Below are 12836 nucleotides of genomic sequence, written 5' to 3'. Positions count from 1 at the left end.
TAATTTCGACATTTCTGGCTGTCTCTCTATGGTTTTATATCTATATAATATTATTATTATTTATTACAATATATAAAAATCCCGTGTCATGATGTTTGTTCACTTTAATCTCATAAATAATTGGCCAGTTTAAATTTTTTTTTCATGTATCAAAAATGGCAAACAAACTATGGACGCTTGCAAAACCAGAGGTGTCACGTGTACGTTGCCGGCCCTGAGAAAACCTTAATATATCCTATTTAAAGAACCCCATACTGTAGTCTCTAGGGAAAACCCCGGCAGGGAGCTCATTCCACAGTCTAAGCGTTCAAGAGAGAAAATTTCTCTGAAACCGCACTATAGATGAATAGATAGATACTCTTTATTGTTTCCTCCAAAAGATTACAATAGTAAACTTATATATATAAACAATTACAATAAATAATCACAACGAGAAAAGAATGGGCGACCTTATCGCTAAGAGCGATTTCTTCCAGGCAACCTTTGGATGGAGAGGAGTAATTATAAACAATTACCAACTATATATGACCATTTATATTTTTGATAGGTGAAAATGGTATGGTAACCCCGCCTGCGCTAACGGGATACGCTGGCGGAGCACCAGTGAAGGGTGATAAATGAGAATGAAAACAGGTCAGTTAGCCCATCATGATGAATTCATCAGGAATTAACCATGATAGTTTCCAGGGGGAAGCGCGAGGAGGTCGACCTGGTTGGGTATATTACTAGTAATGGGATTCTCAGTCTCCTTTACTAACAATCCCTTTCCCCCCAGTTACCATGCAGTATCTATTGCACTTGCGACATTTCCGCGTTGGATTGCCAGAGATACCTTTTGAGCCAGATACCAACCAGATTTGTCCAAATAATATTTTATAGGTGAATTTTGACTGTCTAATTTGTGAGTGTATGGAATGGATGGAAAAATAAAATATTATTACTATTATGAACGTAAAGGTAATACCGTGAATGTAATGTATGAATTCTTTCGCCTATAACATATACAAGTACGGCGCAGTCCATAAATACAACGTCTAATGTTGCAAATATGTTTCATTTCACGCATACTCGTGTTCTCGACAGATGCTCGTAACCACAAGATTGTAGCCCCAAAAATTCTCGGTACATAGTTAGGGAAGTTATAACGTGGTGGGTTTAGGGCGGACGCACGCGTTCGTCTCCAGTCACTTACAATAACTTTAAACTTCTTTAAAGAACTTCTTTTTCTTCTTTTTCATAACTTTAAGATTCTAGTGTGAATTGTACAAAATATTTACCACAGTATATTTATACCAGAGGGAGACTTTGTACAAAAGTCGATTGCTTGGGTACCTCTGTCCCATTCGTGTTTCAATCGTGAAGCAGTGAATTTACTGGGTACAGAGGAATAACACCTGAGTCCTCAGAAACGGCAACGCATGGAGGGTATCATGGGCGAAACAGTATACTCTGTTATGTCCATGGTACTGCTCATGTCTATAGGCGACGATTACCACTTTCCATCAGGTGGGCCGTCAGCTTGTTTGCCATTCTAAGTTGTATAAAAAAAAGTATAATATAATAGTACTAAATTATAGTATGAACACTCTTTGTCGATGTCTGTGATCTCACCTCGCCCCCTATCAAACATGCGTTAGCTACCATACTCGGGACCTTTAATCTAGACCAGCTGTTTTATTTATTTATTTTTTATGTAACTTAGAATAGCAAACAAACTGACGGTCCACCTGATGGAAAGTAATAACCGTCGCCTATAGACATGAGCAGTACCATGGACATAACAGAGTATACTGTTTCGCCCATGATATCCCTCATGCGTTGCCATTCCTGAGGACTCAAGTTATTCCTCTGTACCCTGTAAATTCACTGCCATATCCTACCCTTCAAACCGAAACACAGCCATGCAAACACAACTGTTTTACGGTTGAAACACGAATGGGACCGAGGTGCCCAAGTAAACGACTTTTGTACGAAGTCTCCCTCCGGTATCCTCCCTCTGGCTGTAACGCAAGCACGAGCCTGACTAAACTACTAACTCGAGCTAAGGGTCGAGCTTTCTTAACTAAATTACATGTAAGTTAAACCGGTAGTTATTAACGTGTATTCACGAAACTTTTAACTTAATTCTAACCTCACCAACATTCACTTAAAACAAGTTTCACTTCAAAATATAAAATGAATTATAACTTGTTTTCTTCATATTTCCTATGACAAAGCAACTTCGAGCTTATATTTTTCTTTTCTTTTACTTTAACACCTAAGTTATATATAATAATTCTGTCTTAAACTTACACTCATATTATAAAAGCTATCAAAAATATCATTACAGTCTCTTAAACACCTTAAAATCAGCAAAGTTTTCAATATAGATAGATAGATAGATACTCTTTATTGTTACCTCCAAAAGATTACAATAGTAAACTTATTATAAATATTAACAATTACAAGAAATAATCACAGTGAGAAAACAATGGGCGATCTTATCGTTAAGAAATATACTATATTATATTGAATAGAAAAAATATCTTTTATGATTAAAAAAATATTTGACATTTATTATTATTAGCCAAATTATATTTTAAGATATCTAAAAGCTTCATTAATTTTTAAAAATTATTGTAAATATAACAATATTTGTCGGGAAATATCAATCGCCCTAAGTCATACTTCACTTTGGAACCGGCTTACGTTTACCCTTACAGCGATAAAACCGACACACGCTCGCATTTAGTACCTATGTATTATGCGTGTGCGCATCACTCACACCAGCATAAGAAGGGCAAAGGGAAATTTTGGCAATAATTTGTGGAGTACACTACGTACGGTAAATTATAATGCACGAAAACAATTTTTAAATCATAGGTATTAGATAAACATGCTTTGTATTATTCGATACCAGATTTTTAAACAGTATACTCTGTTATGTCCATGGTACTGCTCATGTCTATAGGCGACGGTTACCACTTACCATCAAGTGGGCCGTCAGGTTCTTTTCCATTCTAAGTTGCATAAAAAAAAAGATATTTTCTCAATAGTTTCTAACAGTTTTGATTTTCTCTGTGGCAAGTTTTATGGGTGTCTAAAGTTTGTGTTCCACAAAAAGAACCTACTCAAATTGTTACAAAACTAGATACTTTGATTTAAAAACTAAACCGATTTTGATAAAATTTCTATAGGACCAATTTAAAAGTATATCCTTTGAGATAAAAAATAATTTTCCAAATCGGTTTACAACTGACAGAGTTATGAAGTAACAAAGATAAAAAAAACTGTCTTAAAGCGCTCTCCTTTTATTTGAAGACAGTTGAAAATACTAACAAAATCGCTCTACTATAATACGCACTGTAATTTTATGGGCGTCGTATATCTTGTAAGTGAACTTCCTAGTGTGCGTCAATGTAGTAAGTATTTTTAGGGGACTGTATTTGTGTGCCTTTTCTTTGTATGTGTAAAGGCAATCATTGTTCATAAGTACTAGAGGATAGGAAGACTGTACATATAGATTTTGGTGGTACAGTCAGCAAATTAAAATTTAATTAAAAAAAAATTAAAAATTACTTGTCTTTTATTGGGGAATATTACTTATACATAAAGAAAAAATCCCTGTCGCAGAGTTAATCCGATATTTAAGTAGCATCTCTCAATTGTCTAAATAACCTCTTATTCATATTGTTTTCAGTCCTATCAAATTTACTCTTTCTTCGGGTAAAATAATTGAAAACAGAAAAAATAAATAAATATATTTTTTTTCAAGCAAATTTCATTATAAGCATTTTTGAATTATGATTTTTATGAATCCACCGCCCATATCCTAACTACTAAGTTAGGATATAGCCTACCCATTTGTACAAATTAGCTGTATCCTGCAACTTCGCTTACGTGAATTAGTACATAAAGTATCCTATGTAGTACATAATGACAATTCGCTTGTATTTTAAATGTATGTTTATTTAACTAATTGTAAGCGAATCTTGATGATTATGTTTTTAAAAAACAAATACTCCCATATAGATCTCTTTTACCAGAGGGAGACTTTGTACAAAAGTCGATTGCTTGGGTACCTCTGTCCCATTCGTGATTCAACCGTGAAGCAGTTATGTTTGCATGGCTGTGTTTCGATTTGAAGGGTGGGATATGGCGTGAATTTACTGGGTACAGAGGAATAACACCTGAGTCCTCAGGAATGGCAACGCATGGGGGGTATCATGGGCGAAACAGTATACTCTGTTATGTCCATGGTACTACTCATGTCTATAGGCGACGGTTACCACTTTCCATCAGGTGAGCCGTCAGTTCGTTTGCCATTCTAAGTTGTATAAAAAAAAGATCTGAAATAATAAAAAAAAACATAGAAAACATTTAAGCTAATAATTAACAATAATCCTATTAATGTTATAAATGCAAAAATCGTAAGGATGTATGGATGGATGTTTGTTACTCTTTCACGTAAAAACTACTGAACGGATTTGAATGAAATTTGACAAATGGATAGGTTCTATTACATCTTAGCACATAGGATACTTTATGTATTGATTCCCGTGAGCGAAACCGCGGGATAGTGAGAGTCATAATCTAAATACAGTATCGTATTCCATCTTGTCCACTCAGATACTACTAATAAACAAATGTTATGATATAACATCACACTCTTAATGCATACGTATACATAAAATAAACTAGACAAGGTCATTTCCCCCTACTTTACGACCAGTTACGAATAAATGCCAACACACGCTAAGAAAGCACCTATATCTCACCCAGAGGTCATAAAATACGAACTAGCTCAAACACCACCATTTACTTAAACATAATAATAGTTTTGTCTGAGATTATTTTGTCTTAAACCAATTATTGCAAGTGTACGAATATGTAAATTTTGATAATAAATTATTTTTTTATGCAACTTGGAACGCGGTGTAGGACGATCCCTACTAGATACACTAGATCCCACTAGATACAGTGACGATCTCAATTGTATTGCATGGAGTCAGTGGATGAAGGTGGCTCAGGACCGTTCTTTATGGTAGTCTATAGGGGAGGCCTATGTCCAGCAGTGGACGGATAATGGTTGAAATGATGGTAGTAATACTGTAGAGTTATCTACTGAGATATTGAAACACCAAATTTTAAGTCCTTTTTTATCAATATTGAGATCAAGACCAGAGGGAGACTTTGTACAAAAGTCGATTACTTGGGTACCTCTGTCCTATTCGTGTTTCAACCGTGAAGCAGTTGTGTTTGCATGGCTGCGTTTCAGTTTGAAGAGTGGGTTTGAAGAGACTCATTATAGGCGACAGTTACCACTTTCCATCAGGTGGGCCGTTACCTTGTCTGCTATTCTAAGTTGCATAAAAAAAACTATGAGCATGAATGATTTTACCATAATCTAGAAATCGTATATTTTAGTAGTTTTCCTGCTCCCAAAATCCACGCATACAAAGTCGCAGACAAAAGTTAGTACTTTAATGGAAATCCTATTTGTTATTTTTCCAATTTTATATGCTGACCATATACAACGCGAGCACTCCCATCTACCGTCTCCGAATTGCCAAAATCGGTCGGCGCAAGCGCATAGGTCAAGCGCACACTGCCCATCCCGCTCTATCGCCTGTGTGCGAGAAACGCAGACAGTTGCTCTCTAGAACTTGCAGCCAAAAATGCAGTTTGGGCCGGCCGTAACCAACAAAGTAATGAGATATTTTTTATTCTTAATGTATTTTTATGGTTGTAAGTCTCTGGATGTTAACTTCTAACATGATTTTGACCACATATGAATTGAATTTAAACTCAATTACATGCTAACAATACTTAGTTTGGGGAAGGGATTTTTTTAATATTATGGAGTAGCGAGAGCGTTGCCAGATTAGGTATATTTTTTGCAATATTGGGTATAATATGAAAATTTCGGTTTCCAAAATATTTAAGACACAAAATTCTTGAAGAAACTTTTGGAGAAATGTGAAATGGGGTTGGAGAATGTTTTTTTTTTAAGTTTTGGTATTTGTATCCCGTTTATTGGTATATTACAAACAACCCTTCTCACAGCGTAGTGGACCAATCCCAGATACATAATTTGTACTTCATTATTATATTCAATAATATTAAAAAAAGTATTTATTTATTTATTTAAATTTATTGACCAATAAAATATGAAATAAAATAATGTCAATAAATATAAATTCTCATTTATAATTTGTAAACCTTTTTTTTATTTAGAAAAATAACACAAAATAAAATAAATAAGTAGTCTTTCAAACAAATATCTAAAAACATCAACAAATTTATGACTCTTATTTATAGAAAAATATTATTTTAAGTAAAATGCTAGAAGGATAACTTCAGTCAACGTTACTAATATTATAAATGTGAAAGTGAGTTTGGTCGTTTGTTTATTACCTCTTAATCAATCGCCATAAAATTCGCATATTACGAGGGTCATTTAAAAAGTTCTTAGCCTAACATGGTTAAAGTCATTGGTTGTTTTTTTAAACTACCCTCATTTTGTAGTTACATTATTTAGCAACAAGTATGCACAGTTTAGTTTATTCACAGTAACTCATTGTTCGTTTACACGTGATACCGTAAGTCAAGACAGAGCTATTTTTGAAAATGGATAAAATTTAACATCGTGCAGTGATAAAATACCTGAATTTGAAAGGTTTAACTCCAAAAGCTATACATGAAGACATGTCTGCTACTTTGGGTGAGTCCGCTCCGGAATATATGACATGATAACGGACGTAGGTTTCTTTTTATTGTAGTCAATAAACGGACGAGGTCACGAATCAAAACTAGTATTTCATAAAAAAGCCTAAATTACAATTGCCGCCCTAAATTTACAATTCTGATACTAGATTGTTAGACAGCGCACTCAAAAACTTCCTTGACTAGAATATTTGATTGCATTACCATTTTACAAAACCAATTTTCTAGAACATTCCCTCCTAAGCTCTCCAATTAACTTCTATCTAGACATAAATGATCCCGTTTGATTAATTTCTAATTAACAAAACCAAGCAAAGCCATATCGTTGGATGGAATTATTATTGTATTAATTATGTACACACGGTTTTCTAATTGGTTTCCAGCCGTCGTTAGTACAACGTACGTTGAATATATAGGACACTGGCTCCTGGCGCTCGACTCGCGTGTGTATACCGCATATGACATATTTGAATAAACCGAGTTTGTTAAGTTCTAAAACATACGTGAAAGCATTGCGAACGAGTACGCAGCGGATTATTTTCAATGTAAATAATAAATTGGAAAAGAATTAAATAATAATATTCAAAATTAAAGAATAATACAGTAGAATGTAAAAATACTCAATAAATTAAAAAGTTCCAAATAAATTAGGTTACTTAAAAACTTTTTATTTTTCTCCTCCACTCATTCCCACGAGAACGTGAGTTGCAACTTGAAAAGCCGTTGGAAAAAGAAAAATCATTTTAGCAATGTAAGGTTTTTTTACTTCATACTTACTTTTCAATTGTTGATTTCTTATGATTCTATCCCTTAATTGGAAAATCAATTTCAGTCGAGAAAAACAGCGTGATACTTATTTGTTGCTCTTTTCAAACAAGAGTATACTTTGAAAAATAAAGTGCCAAAATGATAAAAAAAAATGAATAAAATTAGAGTTGTAATAAAATCTGTCGTAATGACAAAAGCAGACCAGTTCTATAAACACAGGTGACATAGAATTAGATAATAATAGATAAAATAGAGGCCTAAATATCTATAATACCAGAAGATATCAGATAAAGACAAAAAAGAAAACAAAGGATGACAGAAAATAAATAAGTACAAACCAAAGTGGCCAGTATTACGCCACACATGACATACATGGGATTATTCAAAAGGGGGATAAACAGATTTCTTCAGGGACAGCAACGCGCGCGTTATACCGCTGGTATTGCAGGCGTTCATAGGCTACGGTAACCATCAGGTGGGCCATATGCTAGATTGTCAGCTGTGTGGTATAAAAAAAATACCCTACTAGCTTTTTGCTCGCTACTTCTTACACGTGGATCTTTGAAATAAGAAAATCAAAGAAATGAACTACTTCTAGACAGTGTATCAAGATAAAACACATACCAAATCTAACATCATGTCTAATTTGGTAGTTTTTACGTGATGCCACAACAAATATACAGACAGACAGGGAGACAGAAGATTTTTTGCTTCTATTGCTCTTATTAAGACCACTTATATATTTTTTTAAATAACTCCCATGTCCCACTCCAACTGTCAAAAGAGATCTTCTAGTTATAATGATATTGAAATAGTACTTAGAAACATAATATTTGTTAAAGAGTACAACAAATGACAGATGAACCAGCTAAATTCACCGACCAAATATTTATAATCTATATGTTCATTTAGCTTCCATACAGAGCCATACAAACCACTATATTCATCAAGCATTCTATTATAAATGACGTATTATTCCAGTGCCAGTTGTTTCTATTCCTAATTGCTTTTTTCCTCCATCTAGTCGGAATAACAGCAAGATATCTAGTAATACTTCTCATGTCATATGTGAATAAATGACGCTAGTGTAGTAATATAAAAACATACGGGAACGTTATTTGGCAGGACACGTAGCGGTCTGTAAATGCGTTTAAAATGTCAGCTTTTTTATTGATAGATTTTATTAATTAAGAAGAATTATTGGAGAAAAAAGAATTGTCACTATTGCGGAATTCATAGTCGAATTAAATTTTATTTTATGTTTTCCGCCTGTCCGACTGGTGCATTATACTTTGTTTCATTACAAACCTACTATATCGTAATGTCTCTATTAAATCAAGCATAGCTAGTATGCTTAAATACTTAAATATTAAACTTAAAAAAATAACTAATTTTTCAATTTCCAATCTTTTTTAAAGGGTGAAGATGTAGTCGAAACCCCGCCTGCGCTATTGGTATACACTGGCGGGGTACCAGTGAATGGTGACAAGTGAAGATTAAGACATGTCAGTTGGCTCATAGTAACCAATTGAACAAGAATTAACCACTATAGTCTCCAGGGGGAATCCTGATAGGGTGTATTGCTAGCAATGGGGCTGTTAAATCTCATTACTAACAATCCCTTTCCCCCTCAATTTCCAGTTAGGTACATGTGCAGTAACGCGAGCGCCGGCTAAATGAAGCCATATGTTTCTAACCTCAATTATTCACTGTCACGCGTTATGTGCGCCAGTGATTCTGTTACGTTTAAATTTTAAACAATACCCTGCACCGTGGCTAAATTGCCAGTGAAATCGCGTATCGTAACGTCAATCAAAAACTGTTATAAATAACGTTATTTATAAAGTTATAAACTAGCTTAATTTTAATAACTGTTAAACGTAGAGTTGTTACTATATATAGTTATTTTGTTTCAATAGTACACATTACAAAGAAATAACAGTGTTATATTAATTTATAGGGTACAATAATGTTTTGTTCATGCTAACCCTCCAGAAATATGGGTATACAGCATGATCAAATCATAAACACACAGTAAACAAGTATGTAAGCACAATATAATTTATGCATCAAAAAGTAGTTTTACTTACACATTTACAACTATATATACAATATAAAACCAAAACAAAATGTACACATACACGGATAATCATATATACATACATACATACATACATACACATATACCACAGCGTATATTCTACATTTTTATATACCATCTACATATTTATGTACAATAAAATAAATTATTTGCTATTAATTAATTAATAAAATAAAATTGTAAATATACAAGGATCGGTTTTTATTTATAAGAGATAATTCTCTTAAATAATGTCAAAACAATATTTTTTAGAATTTTAGCGTCTATCTCTGTTTTTTTTTCAGGTATCACGCAAAAACTATTTGACCATTTGAACTACAGTTCTTACTGTTGCAATCCTAAAAGTCTCATTTAAAACCTGATGAATGTTTTATCTTTATACATAATCCAGTTAGATTACATACTTTCAAAATCCACACATAAATAACTGGCAAAAACTAGTAAATAATAATACAAATAATAAATAAAATTACAAATTTTAAGTAACCCCCGAAACGCAAAATATAGATCTTCATAATTGTAGCTAGGAACCATCACGATCATGTCAACTTTCAAACAAAAAACACATCATAATCGGTCCATTCGTTTAGGAGCTACGATGCCACGGACACGTCAAACTTACAACGCTCTCTTTTTTGCGTCGGGTGTTATAAAAGACAACATCCGTATATTATTAATGAAAATATTGCATAAACTGAAATACCAAATAATATAGTCGAATTGAGAACCTCCTTTCTGTAGTCGGTTAATCGGAGGTAACTAAAATAACGTTAATTGAAAAAAACGTTTCAATTCCGTGAACAATAACCTAATCCGCGGTAGCGTTAATGACATAATTGTAGAACATTGCAAATTCCAGCGCGTTCCGTATAATACAAACACTAAAAACAAAGGATAGGGTGATAATACGGCGTAGTGATGTGCCGAGTGAGCCTTTTTTGAAATTCGAATATACTGATAATCATTAAAACAATAATCGAATACTCACTCGAATCTGAGAACTCGAATAAGTACTGAGTATGCGAATACTTAATCAAAGTATTTTTTATTTGGTTTTTGAAGCTTACTTAAGGACTAGCTGTCCGCCCCGACTTCGCACGAATGTATAAATGAAGAACATAAAACCAAATCTCACTCTCTTTTAAGCAAAATTGTTCACGTTTTCGTACAATTTTTTAAACATTTCCTTTCATTCAAACTTCGTCCTAACAATTACAAATCCAATAAAAAAAGAATTAGCCGAATAGGCGCAAGCGTACTGAAGTAATGCGATTACTTACATTCTACAACTGATTTGTATGTGTGTTTAGTTATTTAATATTTCCGCTTTCTATAATTAAGAAAAAATAATAAAACCCTGAAACAAGAACAAAAATTAACAACAAACGTCTAACGTAAATCGTCTATCCAAATTCCGTACACTGAGAACTCGATTAATTGAGTTCTCAGTAGATATTCCAATCGGTACTCAAGTCAGCCAGACTTAGCCCATCACTAATACGACATAGCTGTATACGATATATAGTTATAGCTAATACTCGTATGCCGGCACATTGCTCCTTCATTTCATTCAACCAGCTAGAATATTAAAATGGAAATTTGCATTTATGTCACTAGTCGCGTTATATTTATAGCTGTTAATATAACGCGAACTGTTATTAATATTAAACTAAAAACGTTTTACTGACATATTTATTTCAACTCTAACGTTACATCACATATTAGGGACAGAATACAGAGTAATGTTGATAATTAGAGATATTTTTATATGAAATAAAATATTAGCTAACATTATTGCTCTGAAATTGTTTGCGTCTATTGATATCATCTATGATATTATGCAATTATCTTGAAATCAAGCCGTTAGTAACGCGTTAACTTCATAAACGCCTGGCTAAATTGTGTGAGCAACAAATTGTAGTTACGAGCTAACTGACATAATTCAGGCGCTCACACTACACTGGTTTTATTGCATGTACAAGTTAATATATAGCCTATCTTGAAAGTTTCAAGGTTTTCCATCCTTGCATATACTTTTAGAGTTTAATTCAATTACCAGAGGGAGACTTTGTACAAAAGTCGATTGCTTGGGTACCTCTGTCCCATTCGTGTTTCTACCGTGAAGCAGTTGTGTTTGCATGGCTGAGTTTCGGTTTGAAGGGTGGGGTATAGCGTGAATTTACTGGGTACAGAGGAATAATACCTGAGTCCTCAGGAATGGCAACGCATGGGGGGTATCATGGGCGAAACAGTATACTCTATTATGTCCATAGTACTGCTCATGTCTATAAGCGACAGTTACCACTTTCCATCAGGTGGGCCATCAGCTTGTTTGCCATTCTAAGTTATATATAAAAAAAAATACATAAAAAAACTCATTAAATTTATTCAATTTACCAACAATATTATACTGTTTATATTTTATAGTAAATCCCCCCCTATAATAAACAATGACTATATATTTAAACTAGTGACCAAGCACGGCTTCCCACGGCTGCAAATTGTACATAAAAATCTTCTGTAAAATATTTAAATAACAATGAAATCCGTCGAAATTAAAATCAAAATTCATTGCGTAATTTAAAAGAAAAAGAAACAAACAAACAAAAGCGGCATCTTTATCACCGTTTTTCAAGAAAACATAAATACGGACACAGAAACTTTCCGTAAAATAAATAGAAACAAATAAAGACACACACACACGTACACACACACACACACACACGCACAAACAATGTCGATTATGTCATTGAGAAAATATATAAATAGCTGTTATTGTTTTCATTAACCGTTATCATTGAAAACGGTTAAACATCTGAGTGCTTTAAAACAAAAACAGTTATTTCATATAATGAGCCCCGTTTCAGTAAGTGGCTATTTCCTTAACTGCTTCAAAAGAAGGAAATTTGAAGGTAACAGTGGCTTTCGTCGGCTTAATCTCATTCAATTGTTGATACTGTTCAAATTTATTTTTTATTTACTTAATAGTTACAAACAATGGACCTATTTTACCCACGTGAAGGCGTGAAGATGTAAATGTATATAATTAAAAAAAAAAGATATAATTATTAAATATTAACTGTTAGTAAATGCCAATATTTATCTCTTTAATTCAATCAATAATAATAATAATAAGTAAGTGCTATATATTATTCTCACTTTCGTTTATGATATAGTATATTTTATATATGTGTAAGTGTAAATGTATTCGTTTATATAATATATATATATATTTTATGCAACTAGAATGGCAAACAAGCTG

The 12836-nt window shown here is 33.2% G+C and overlaps 1 protein-coding gene across 2 annotated transcripts in view; it reads right to left on the bottom strand.

Moving 5' to 3' along the window:
* The window catches only part of LOC113520843 (uncharacterized), a 104092-nt gene that overhangs the window by 28876 nt on the left and 62380 nt on the right, over window positions 1-12836 (bottom strand). The gene's annotated exons all lie outside the window — the stretch shown is intronic.

The sequence above is a fragment of the Galleria mellonella genome, unplaced genomic scaffold (assembly GCF_026898425.1).
Source record: "Galleria mellonella isolate WM207_F2 unplaced genomic scaffold, CSIRO_AGI_GalMel_v1 utg36, whole genome shotgun sequence".
NCBI lineage: Eukaryota > Metazoa > Arthropoda > Insecta > Lepidoptera > Pyralidae > Galleria > Galleria mellonella.
This window is presented reverse-complemented; position numbering and strand designations above follow the sequence as displayed.